The sequence below is a fragment of the Elephas maximus genome, chromosome 16 (genome assembly GCF_024166365.1).
Source record: "Elephas maximus indicus isolate mEleMax1 chromosome 16, mEleMax1 primary haplotype, whole genome shotgun sequence".
NCBI lineage: Eukaryota > Metazoa > Chordata > Mammalia > Proboscidea > Elephantidae > Elephas > Elephas maximus.
Window position 1 is genome coordinate 35,401,044 of NC_064834.1, and position 13,459 is coordinate 35,414,502.

At 38.4% G+C, this 13,459-nt stretch overlaps 1 long non-coding RNA gene across 1 annotated transcript in view; it reads left to right on the top strand.

Moving 5' to 3' along the window:
- The window catches only part of LOC126059883 (uncharacterized), a 56,664-nt gene that overhangs the window by 22,013 nt on the left and 21,192 nt on the right, over nt 1–13,459 (top strand). Inside the window, exons 2-3 of the long non-coding RNA XR_007513504.1 lie at nt 11,923–12,006; nt 13,190–13,266. This is a non-coding gene — a long non-coding RNA (uncharacterized LOC126059883). The remainder of the gene's footprint in view (nt 1–11,922; nt 12,007–13,189; nt 13,267–13,459) is intronic.

The following is a 13,459-nucleotide window of genomic DNA, read 5'->3' on the forward strand; positions in this document are numbered from 1 at the left end:
CACTCCAATCACTTGTATATTATTCCTCTTGCTAAAGTCCCACATAATTCTTAGGGTTTCTTCATTTCTTTAATTCTTTTATCTTATTTTACCTCAAATATATTGGTGCCAAGGGCTTTATCTTCAGTCTAACTAATTCTGACTTCTATTGCCTCAATTCTGCTTGTGTGACTACTGGGTTGTTTAATTCTGAAATTTTATTGTTAACCTTTTGGATTTCTATTTGCTGCCTCTATGGATTCTTGTAGCATGTTAAACTTGTCATTATGCTCCTGTATAACCTTCTTAAGTTCCTCTGTTGCTTTGTCTGTGTGTCCCTTGGCTTAGTCTGCGTTCTACCTGATCTCCTTCCTGATCTTTTGAAGCACGCTATATATTAATCTTTTGAATTCTACCTCCGTTAATTCCAAGATTTTATCTTCCTCCAGGAAATTTCTTGGTTCTTTGGTTGCATAATGAGGCCATCATGGTCGGCCTTTTTATGTGATTTGGTGTTGATCGTTGTCTCCAAGCCATCAATAAGTTATTATATTTATTTCATTTATGTTTGCTTACTGTGTCCTAGCTTCTTGTTTTGACATGCACAGACAGGCTGGTTGTGTGAGCTAGTTTGATTATTTGTGTCTTTGAAGTTCTCAGTCCTGTCACCAGGTCATTAGAGCTGTTACTAGGTATGTGAGCCCAGGAGACTGTTTACTTTTCTTGTGTGGATTCAGCTCAGGCGTCCAGGTCCTCAGTCACCAAGTGTGTGGTGCAGGTTCTCACCTACAGTCCTAAATGTGCAGGGCTATGTAGGAGTGATTAGAGTAGGCACATGCATCTGGCTGCAGTAGGGGTTTATGTGCTGAGCAATGTAGGGCCTGACTGCTGCCCCTGAGTGCCTGGGCGGAAGGCATGTCCCTCTTCCCTAGAATACATAGGTGGGTCGGTTTTATAGCTGGACTTTGGGCACCCAGTGCTGTTGGCTGTAAGGACTGGGAGGTACCACTTATTCTCAGACCCCTGTCATGGATGGCTAGATAGAGTGAGTGGAGCCACCAATCCTCAGGCCCCTGATGTGCATAGGTGAGGACCTGCTTAATGGGCAGAGCAGTGCCAAATATCACTAATCTGCCACTCCCCCTTAGCTTTTGCAGTTGAAAATAGGCTTTAGGTATATACCGTGTTGTACTATGCTAAGAAGGCCTACACTTTTGGAATGGGCCTACACAGGTTTGGCAGGAGTGAAAGGCATTCAAAGCCTGTGGACCCCTTATGCCTGTGCCTAGATAAAGAGAATGTGCCTACCCTGAGTTCCTGGCTTAGGGGAGCTGGCAGATTATTTTTCCTTTTTTTTAATTTGTTCCCTCTCCAAAGCCAGGAGAGGCTCAGGGCAAGAAACAGGTCCCACTTCCAACCCAGGGGTTACGGCAATTGCTGAAGCCAGCCCTGGACCAAGCAGAGTGGGGAGAGGGCAGGTGAATGGGAGAGAGGCATTTCCTAGAGGGGGGAGGGTTTTCTGACCCCATGCTGTAGGTTCAATGCTTGCACTTAACTTCCACAGATTCAGCGCTCCTTCTCCCTGGTTCCAGAGGCTTGTGCAGACTCTCCACCACTTGGTTTCTCTCAGTGTGGAAAACGTATCCCAACCACTACTGCTTGCCTCAGCTTGAGCACCTACTGATCCAGCCTGCAGGGTACCAGCCAGGTCAGGTCTGGCAAATCCTCACTGCTTCTGAACTCTCTCTCCTTCCCCCGGCCACTCAGTCCAACTCCTCAACTTTGCTTTTGATGTTCAGGGCTCCTAGATCGTCCTATATAATTGATTTACTTGTTTTTTCAAGCCTTTGTTGTAAGAGGGACCACAGGAAGTGTCTGACTACTCTGCCATCTTAGCTCCACCTCCTCATTTGATTTCTTGACTACTACATCCATGGGCATTGATTGTGGATCCAAGTAAAATGAGATTCTTCACAACTTCAATATTTTCTCCATTTATCATGATGTTGCTTATTGTTCCAGTTGTGAGGGCTTTTGTTTATGTTGAGGTATAATCCATACTGAAGGCTGTGGTTTTTGATCTTCATCAGTGTTTCAAGTCCTCTTCACTTTCAGCAAGCAAGTTTATGTCATCTGAATAATGTAGGTTGTTTATGAGTCTTTCTCCAGCCCTGATGCTGCATTCTCCTTCATATAGTCCAGTTTCTTGGATAATTTCCTCAGCATACAGATTGAATAAGTATGGTGAAAGGATACAACCCTGACACACACCTTTCCTGACTTTAAACTACACAGCATCCCCTTGTTCTGTTAGGATGACTGTCTCCTGGCATATATAAAAGTTCCACATGAGCACAAGTAACTGTTCTGGAATTCCCATTCTTTGCAATGTTATTCATATTTTATTATGATCCACACAGTTGAATGCCTTTGCATAGTCAATAAGACACAGGTAAACATCTTTCTAGTATTCTCTACTTTCAGCCAAGATCCATCTAACATCCATGTCCTCTTCTGAATCTGGCTTGAATTTTCCAAGTTCCTGTCAATGTACTGCTGCAACCATTTTTTAATTATCTTCACCAAAATTTTACTTGTATATGATGTTAAAGTTATTGTTCGATAATTTCCACCTTTTGTTGGATCACCTTTCTTTGGAATAGGCATAAATATGGATCTCTTCCAGTCAGTTGGCCAGGTAGGTGTCTTCCAAATTTCTTGGCATAGGCAAGTGAGTGCTTCCAGCGCTGCATCCATTTGTTGAAACATCTCAATTGGTATTCTGTCAATTCCAGGAGACTCTTTTTTTGCCAATGCCTTCAGTGAACCTTGGATTTTTTCCTGCAATACCATCGTTCTTGATCATATGCTACCTCTTGAAATGGTTGAATATTGACCAACTGTTTTTGGTACAGTGGCTCTGTGCATTCCTTCCATCTTGTTTTGATGCTTCTTGTGTCATTCAATATCATATGAGATATTGGTCTGTAATTTTCTTTTTTTATTGGTGTCTTTGACTGGCTTTGGTATCATGGATATGCTAGCGTCATAGAATGAATTAGGCAGAATTCCTTCTTTTTCTGTGTTCTGGAATAGTTTGAGTATATAATTGGTGTTAACTGTTTTCTGATTGTTTGGTAGAATCCTCCAGTGAAGCCGTCTGGGTCAAGACATTTTTTGGGGGGTGGGGGTGGGGGAAGAGTACTAATGGCCTCTTCAATTTCTTTTGTTATTGGTCTGTTCAAATTTTCTGGCTGTTTGTGTTAGTTTAGATAGTTACTGTGTTTCTACTAATTTGTATTTTCTAGGTTTTTGAATGTCTTGGAGTACGATTTTTCATAATATTCTGTTATAATCCTTTTTATCTCAATTGGCTCTGTTGTAATATCACCCATTTCTTACCGTATATTGGTTATTCAAATCTTTCCATTCTTTTCCTTTGTCAGTTTGGCCAGTTGTTTTTCAATTTTGTTACTCCTCTCAAAGAACTAACTTCTAGTCTTGTTGATTCTTTCTATTGTTTTTTTGTTTTGTTTTGTTTTCTCTTTCATTTATTTCTGCTCTGATCGTTATTATTTTCTTTCTTCTGGTGGCTGTGGGCTTCCTTTACTGCTCTTTTTCTATTTTTTCAAGTTGTAGCTTAAGTTTTGATTTTGGATCTTTGTTATTTTTTTTGACGTGTGCACTTATTGCTATAAATTTTTCTCTGAGCACTGCTTTTGCTGTGTTTCAGAGGTTTTGGTATGTTTCGTTTTCATTCTTATTTGATTCTAGGAATTTTTTAAATTTTATTTTTAATTTCTTTTATTACCCAGTGGTTTTTAAGCAGAGTGATATTTAGTTTCCATATATTTCATTTTTTCCCTTGTCTTTCCTTTTACTGATTTTTAGTCTTAAAGTGTTTTCATCAGAGAAGATGTTTTGTTTTATTTTGATGCTTTTTAATTGATCGAGGCTTAGTTTGTGACTTAAAATTTGGCCTATACTGGAGAGTGATCCATGTGCATTACAGAAGAATGTGTACTGTGCTGCTGTTGGGTGAAGTGTTCTATATATGTCTATGAGGTCAAGTTGCTTGATTATGTTATTTAGATCTGTATCTTTGTTGAGTTTCTTTCTAGTTTGTTCTTTCTTTCGTTTAAAGTATTGTGTTAATGTCTCCTACCATTATTGTGGAACCGTCATCTATTTTTCTTTTCAATACTGATTGAGTTTGTTTTATGTATTTTGGAGCTCTGTCATTGGGTACATAAATATTTATTATGGTTATGTCCTCTTGGTGGATTGACTGTTTGTTTAATCATTATATAATGCCCTTGTCTCTTATAATAGATTTTGGCTTGAAGTCTATTTTATCAGAAATTAATATTGCCATTCTTGTTCTTTTTTTTTGGTCACTGTTTGCTTGATATGTATTTTTCCATCCTTTGATTTTTTAATCTATTTATGTCTTTGTGTCTAGGGTATGTCTCTTTTAGGCAACATATTAATGAATCATGTTCTTAATTCATTCTACCAAACTCTGTCTCTTAACCGATGCATTAAAACCATTTATATTCAGTGTGATTATCGATAGGTATGAATTTACTGCTATCACTATATTATTTTTTTTGTGTGTGGTGTTGATGGTTTCTTTATTCCTCTTAATTTTCTGTGCTGAGATTTTTTTTTTTTAAGGGATTTTCTTTTCATTTCCTTTGTTATTGATTTTGTGTTTACTGACTCTTTATGATTTTCTTCTTTTTTATTTTGGCCTGTAAGTTTATTAATTCTCTTTGTGGTTACTCTGAAATCTATCTTTATCTTCCTAAGTTTAAAATAGTCTGTTATTTCTTGATATCACTTTGGCTTTCTCTCCATATGGAAGTTCTTTAACTACACAATTTATTCTCCCTTTTTTGTTCTGAAGTTGTCATCATTTGCAAATTGACATCTCTAGTTTCCTGTTTTCAGTTTTGTAGCTTTATTTTACTTTTGAGATTTATCTGTTTTGGTATCCAGTGATGCTGTCATGTGTCTTAATCTCAGGTTGTTGTCTGATGTTGTTGGTTTTCTGCCCTAAGAACTTCCTTTAATATTTCTTGCAAGGTTGGTCTATATTTTACAAATTCCTTTAATTCCAGTTTATCTGGGAATGTCCTAGTTTCACCACCATATTTGAGAGACAATTTTGCTGAATATATGATTCTTGGTTAACAATTCTTTTCTTTCAAGTATTTATATATTTCATCCTATTGCCTTCTTGCCTGCATGGTTTCTGCTTATGAATCAGAGCTTAGTCTTATTGGTGCCCCTTTATAGGTGATACTATGTTTTTCCTGAGCTGCTTTTAGAACTCTTTCTTTGTCTCTGGTTTTGGAAAGTTTGATAATGATATGTCTTGGTGACTTTCTTTTGGGGTCTATCCTGTGTGGACTTTGTTGAGATTCTTGAATGGTAACTTTCTCATCTTTCATGATTTTAGGGAAGTTCTCTCCCATCAAATATTAAAAAAAAAAAAACTCTCTTTTTTTTTTTTTGTCTCCTCCTGTTCTGAAATTCCAATCATGTGTAAATAATTATTCCTCTTGATAGTTTCCCACATAACTCAGGCTTTCTTCATTTTTCTTCATTTGTTTTTCTGATTGTTCCTGAAACAATCTAGTATCAAGGGATTTGTCCTCTATCGCTGATTCTTTCTTTCATTTATTCAGTTCTACTTCTATGTCCATCCATTGAGTTATTTGTTTCTGATATTTTATTGTTAATCTTCTGAATTTCTAGTTGTTGTTTTTTATAGTTTCTAATTATCTGTTTATTTTATCACTTTTTTTCTTGTATTGTTTTCCTGAATTCTTCTAGAGTTTTATCTGTGTTTTCCTTGGTTTTGTCTGTGCTTGCCTTGATGTCTTCGAGGATCCTATATATATAAGCCTTTTCAATTCCTTATCAGGTAGTTCCATTACCATTTCTTCCTCAGAAGGTTTCTGCCCCTTTATTTTGGTCAATTGCTTGATCTGTCTTGTCTTGCTTCTTTATATGATTTGATATTGTCTGCTGTCTCTGAGACAGTAAGGTGTTACTTTATTTACTGATTGATGTTATATTTGTTTTATTTGTCCCTTTTTTTGTTTTGATGTATCTGGTGGTCACTAGTCTGGTGGTATAGGAGGGCTCACCACCTGTCTCCAGGTGTGCAGAGCAGTGGCTGGCAGTGAACACAGGTCTCTGTTCACTAGTCATGTGAGGCAGCTGAGGGGAGACTAGGTGAGTGTTGGCTACTGCCTGTCATTGGTCCAGCAGTGTGGGAGTGGGAGATGGCACTTGCCGGGTGGTCAAGGTGGCACGTATAGTGGGTGTGGTAGGTGAGGGTGAGTGTGGAAGTGCATTCTATGTCACTTGCCTGGTCAGTGGTTGGGTGGTGGGCCAGCAGGGGTGAAGAAATGCACACTCCACTGCTCACCAGGTCGGTGGGCTGGAGTGGGTGGTGGGCTAGTAGGCACGTGTGAGTGCGTTCTCTGCCATTTGCCAGTTCAGCAGGCAGGGGTATGTGGCAGGCAAGTGGAAATGTGGGAGCGTGCTTACTACAGCTCATTGGGTGGGCAGGGTGGGGTAGCAGAAAATTATCATCAGTTAAATATATATAATTATAATAGTCATTTTTTGTGTGTGTGCAATTGATAGAAATCCAGGCCTAACTAGCTTACTCTGAAAAGACAAATTTATCAGCTCATAAACCTGAACATGGGAAAGAAGAGCTCATGTCAGAAAGAATAGGATCCAAGGACTTAATCATCATTAGGGCTTTATCCAAATTCTGTGACTTTTTGTGTGTTGGCTTCATTCTCTCCTGTTGCAGCTGGGCTTTCTCCATACGAAAGAGAAGAGGGCATTGACATCGTATTATGGTTCCCAGGCACGTGGGGGTGGCAGAAGTACAGGGTTTCCTGATGCTAATGATCAGGAGGGTGGGGAGAGGAGAAGTGCGCTCCTCTGGTCACCAGACGTGGGTGCCTGGCCACTTCCAGTTAACCGCAGCCAGCAACTGGGTCCTGACCCCAACCGAGTGTGAAGAAGGAGGGTTGCCCTGAGTCTAGTCGTGTGGGGAACCACCTGCTGACACTCTATGGCTCTATTGTTTCATGTGCACCACCCACCCAAATAGTTCAGGACTGCTGCTGTTGAGTAGAGCTGTCTTTGAATCTTGGTTCCCTCCCTACTTTGTGGACACTAGGATTCCTTGAGCCCTTGCCCTCCTTCCTGTACTTTCTCTTGTTAGGTATGGATCATGTTCTGCTCACCTTGCTTTATTCTGGATATGTCTACAGTTTATCTGTTATTGGGAATCCTGTGAAGTTGCCTTCCTGTGCTGCTCACCTGGGATTGCTACTAGCTTTGTCTCAATATAGCCAAGCTGTGCCAGGGCAGCTGGCAGGGCACCTCTGCTTTTTTCCACTCCTCATTGGCTTTTTTTCATTGGCTACCTCCTCTCAGTTTCTTCTTCCAGTCAGTGTTTGATCCAATTTTATCCTTCCTTTTGATGTTCAGGTTTCCAGGATTGTCATCTGCATCTATTTCACTTGGTTTCTCCGGTCTTTGTTACACAGGGACGGCATGGTGTAGCTGACTAAGCTGCCATCTTGGCTCCTCCCCAGCTGCATAGTCTTTGATCTTAATAAATAACTAGTGTATATTGTGAAGGTTCAAGGGCACCATTAAAGTTTTTTAAAGGAGAGTGATATTTCTGTGTTTTGAGAGTTCAAAAGAAGTAATTGAGCTTCCTCCCCCCATCCTCCTTCCTTTTTTAATTTCCTTCCTTTCTTTTCTCCTCTTTTCCTTTCTCTTCCCTTCCTGAACAATTTAGTCTTACTGTCTATGCCTAACTTGAGCAGAGCACATTAGGCATCTGTGCCTTGGGGAAAGGCAGCTGGCTCAGGGCAGGGTTATTGGAACTTAATCAGGTAAGAAAACATCCACATAGAAAGATACTCTACGTGAGGAGCCAGAGCAGATCAGGGTGAAGAGACTATTGTAGAAGAAATAAATAAAACACACCCTTGTTTCTCTTGCTAAAACTTGTGTCTTTTTTTTTTTAAACTCTCTTTTCCCCTCTTTTAAGCCCCATTTTTTGCTACCTCTCCCTTGAAACCTTGAAAAATAGTAGTGCTTGCAAAAAACAGCTCTTGAAAAAATAGTTCTGACAGTTACCAGGGGGGAACTGCAGCAATGGTCCCAAGCAAGAGGCATGAAAAAGCAGAACAGTCGCCAACCATTTCAGCTGAAGTTTTCAGCAGTTAAAGAGGATGACAACTTCAGCCTGGGCCAGACCACAAGGACACATCATGTACACTTCTCCTGGTACATAAAATTCCAATTCTGCTTCAGTTAGGGGACTTACCTGATCTTCAGGAGCCCCCTGATGTACCTCAGCTGAATAAAGCCTGTAGCCTCTATTTGAGTCACTTAAACCTTTTTTTTTCCCCCTTGACATTATTCACCTGTGACCCAGGTAGGCTATCAGAGCCTGAGAGGTGTATGTCCACAGCATCATGTGGGGAATTAGAACTTGAATTGGGTGCAGAGGGCATTCAGGCAGGACCCAGAGTTAGGGATCTACTTTGTGATTAAGAAATTCTGCAAGCTGTGAAGGGAAGGGATTTTTCTATATCTGAACAATACCTAGAACATAAAAAAAAAAGTAGACAGAAAATAAGCATTTGTTTAAAGAATAAATGAATGAGTATAGTCTCTGAAATATGGTTAAGAATATAAACATGAGAGAATATTATTCATTGTTTTTAAGCAAAGGGGAAACATTTTTCTTTTATTAACCCATGAAGTTGTTGGAGATTTGGTTGCTTGATGAGAGAGTTTTGCTGTTTTATGAATGTTAATCCTAGGTATCCAAAATCCCACTCTAAAGAAATACTTAGCACCACAACAATAAGACAAAAGCCCATGTAAAGTAAACATTCCTAAGGCCTTCAGAGGTTAAGTAGGAATCTGGAAATAATTATTGTATTGCTAAAAAATAAATAACATATGGAAAACTGTAAGTGGGGGGCGGGGGGAGAATTTCCTCTTTTAACCAGGAATTTTTTCTTTAAGAATTCTATTGACAAAGTAATACGTGACCAAAATATCCTAAAAGGTAAAATGAAAATATAATTATTGTTTCATATTTAATATTACCATTGTGATGGCTCACTTTTTATTATTTAAAATTGTTCACTGTATATTAAATGGTGCTACTTAATATTGTTATATGTTCCACTTTTCATTATTTAAAATCATTCACTTGTGTATGAAATGATGATATTTAATATTACTTTATGTTCTATGTTTAAATTTTTTTCATATGGTATATTAAGTGACTTATTCTGTAGAAAAATCTAGATTAGTTTATGCACGTGATCTATTACTCCTAGTTTTGTAAGAAAAAAAAATAACAACTGGATTTACTCTATAGTCTCATTTTGTTTTCTGTCTCTCGCTTTTATTATCTTCTAAGCTTCTTGAAGAAGTTGTCTAGACTATCACCACTTCCTCTCTTCTCCCTCCTCCCACAGCAGTCTGGCTTCTGTCCCTACCACCCCACTGAACCTGCTTTCACCCAGAAACTCTTCTCCTGGTCGTTAAATCAGAGGACAGATTTTTAGGTCTTAGCTTGCTTGATTGTTAAAAGCATTTAGCACTACTGACCCCTTCTTGAAACTCTCTACCCACTTGATTTCCCTCATGCTACTTTCTTCCAAATTTCCTCCTAATTATTTAGCCATTTCTTTTCAATCTCGTGTTCTTTCTTCCTCCATTAGCTTTCACAATTGTTTATGTTACAATGTATCCATCCAATTGCCCAAATCAGAACACTGGGCTTCATCCTTGACCCCTCTCTTTCCTTCAGCTCTCATACTCAACCAATATTACATATATCTTCACTCTCTGTCCTCATATCCTTTTTCACTGCTGCCACCTTAGTAAAAGCCTTCATTATCTCTCACCAAGTGATTGTAAGAGCCTCCTAATTAGTCTCTCTCTTTCCAGCTAGACTCCCTACATTCCATCCTTCATAATTGCCACCAGCATGATAGTATCATATCACTCCCTTTTAAAAATCTTTCACTGGTTTACCATTAATTGCAAGATAAAGCCCAAGCTCTTTGAAATGGCTGGCATGACAGATCCCCCCCGCCACCTTTTTTTTTTTTTAATCTAGACATGGCCTGTCTCTTTCGAGTCGCAAACAACACTTTGGTATCAAATCACTTCTAGTTCCCTACTTTCATCTTGCTTTTCTATGCGCCTATGCATTTGCACAGGCCATTTCATGTTAGGTAATGCTTTTGCCTTGTTAACTGGAAACTCTTATTCATGCTACACTGTTCCCCAATTGTCTGTCTTTTCAACTCACTCTACATACTCTCTACCCCCACAGCTTTTATATGTACAGTGCAAAATTCTCTCTTGAACTTTAGAATTCTCTATATCCAACTGCTTATTGAATATCAATGAATGCTTCACATGCCTAAAATTTGGTCACCATCTTTCTCCCCAAACTTACTCCTGTCTTTAGTATTCACATAAATAGCACCATCTAACTGTCTTCTGCAGAAAACTAGAACCCTCCCTTGTTTTCTCTTTTTCATCACTTCCCCCCATATTCATTTACTATCCAGTATTGTTGATTCTACTATCAATAAATAATTCAAAATGGTTCCTTCCGCATTTTCACTGCTGGTGCTCTCACTGTTCTTAACCATTGCAATATCTTAATCCAGTTCCCCCTGCCTCCATTATCATTCAGCTACCTCAATCTATCATCTTATATCCTGCTGACAGAGTCACATTTTCAAACTAAAAATTGAATGTATCTTACCCCTGCTCAAAATATTTCAGTGGCTCCCATCATCAACAAATAGCATCTAGCTTCATTTGCATGATCTTCAAGAGTTTCCTCAAACAAGTCCTGTGACTTACTTAATGGCCGCTATCACAAAGATAGGAATACTGTACCTTTGTTTCTCTGCTTCAGAATCCCATATGCATAAATCAGGCTTTAGGGAGTTGTTGCCAAGTTGTTCGGTACCTTTTTTTTTTTTTCTGTAAGAGAAGTGTTTAAGGGCATTAACTTAAAAAAAAAGTTGGAGTAGAAAAGAATAGAATTTGAAATAATTTAGATATAGAGGAAGAAAAGCTAGCAAATAGCTAGCAACTCTTCCTATGTAGTTATTCATAAGAGAAAAAAAAATCTAAGACCTCATAAAAATGGCTTGATAACTAAAGAGCTATTGATACATTTCTTTATGGGGGAAAAAAAAAAGGGAAACTTATTTGGAGTGTAATTTGAAAGTTGAAAAGGATGTGGGCTCTTTTTTTTTTTTTCTGTCGATTGTAAATTATTCCCCTAAAGTTGCACAGCAGTTAAAAAAGAAAGAAGAAAAAGGCTAACTTAAAGGCCTGAATTTAAACAGTTAGTTCATTCTTCTTCTGCATTACCCTGTCTTCACAGAACATCATTCAAGCAAATTGATATTTTTGAATCTTGGCGATACTCCAGGGACAACATGACCAGCAATGAGTTTTCTTCCAACAATCCAGGGAATGCAATGGGAGCTTAATCTGGGCTCAGTTAATTATATGGTTTTAAAGTACTCTGTTGGTGTTTTTTCCTCATGTATTTATTTTTAACATAAACGTATACACTCTACTGACTGTGGTGCAACCACAGTCATGCCCTCTAAACTCCATGACAGTGTTCTTCCTGCATTTATTTATTCAACAGTCAAAAAATATTTATTGGACACCTGAATAAGGCAGACTTGATTCCTTCCTTTATGGAGCTTACAGTCTAATAAGTATCGGCACTTATTCTGTGTCATGCGTTGTGTTAAGTGTTCTACTTGCATCATCTCATTTAAACCTTTAACCTCACCATAATTAACTCTTATTGTTATTCTTTTATAGGCAAGACAATGGAAGCTTAAAGAGAAGAGTAATTTTCCCAAGGTCACACTCCTCATGAGCAGCGAAGTTGGTACTTAAACCAAGGTAATATATCCTCAGAGCCTGTTTCTTGTAACCACAAAGATAAAGGTCAAAAATCTCTAGCATGGCCTGAAAGACTGACCATTAACTCCTGCCATTGCCTGCATCCTAGTCTCCAACCCCTTACATTTTATCAACTGGGAATCCCCTGGACTAAATCTTGTGAACACCATGTTGTTGCCTCTTTTTTTTTTTTTAAGTTGATTCCTTTCAGGTCATTGAGAACAACTGCCTGTTGCTAAAGTACAAACAATTGCTTTTGTCCAAAAACAATCAAATTAAGGACAGTACTCCAGGGTCCAAATTCGTAGTTTGTCTTGAGCAAGTAACTTCTACTTATGTTTGAATGTTCTCAGAAAACAGTGCTCATACATTAAGTATGACCTCGGTAAATTAAAGCAAATCTTAAAATGGGTGGATGTGAAAATCATTTTTGTAGAGACAGAATTACAGTTTGCAAAAATATGAAGGAACTGAGAGCTCAATGGGCGGTATGTTCTCCTGTATCTGTGAATACACATGGTTTTAAAGAAGCACTTTTAAACTACCTTCCTTCTTGAAACAAAATGAAGAGGTTGAACCAGTTATCTGAAGTGCCTTTTTTCCTATCCACTTAAACATGCGTTTGAGAATGCGTTAAAAAGTGATTATTACTTACTCTGATTTTTATGATTTAGGCCTAGTCTAGCTTTCAGTGATTACTTAGAAGATCGTGCTGAGTGGGCATGGATTTGGATTTAGCAGCTATGTGAGTCAGATAAACTTTACAGAGAATGAAACTCCAAATACAACATCTGATCCCACCCCTTGCAAATTCTGACTTATTGTCAGTTGGCGGTGCAATCCTGGGATGAAGAGTATGAGTGTAGTTAATGCTCCGTAAGCCAAACAACCAAAACCTGTTGCCATCCATTTGATTCCAACTCAGAGTGACCTTATAGGACAGAGTAGAACTGTCCCATTTAGTTTCCAAGGAGTGGCTGGTGAATTCGAACTGCAGACCTTTTGGTTAACAGCAAGTTCTTTTACCACTCTGCCACCAGGGCCCCTATTAATGATCTTTCTTACCTGCATTCTTCACATCCTTCATTTCATAAATCTCTATTTGTTCCTGTTCATATATCTACTTTTGCAATGAATAATTCTTTCAATTTCAATTATTCTAAACTTCTTTCTTTCTCTCCAGCAAACCTGGCCACATATGTTATCTTGTTGCCATCCCAGTGAGTTGTTCCTAAGGAGATGAGGACGCGTAGACAATCAGTAAGTTGACATATCACTTTGCACTCTAAAAATGTTATGAACAAAAAGTAAATTTAGATATAAAGCTGTGTCATTACTAAGGCATTCGTGTTAAGATTCTACTGTATTTGAAAGAGAAATTTACTTGCAACGGAGCCTCAACCAATACTGGAAAGGCAGGCAAAATTTTCCTATGGAAAAATTTTATTCTTTA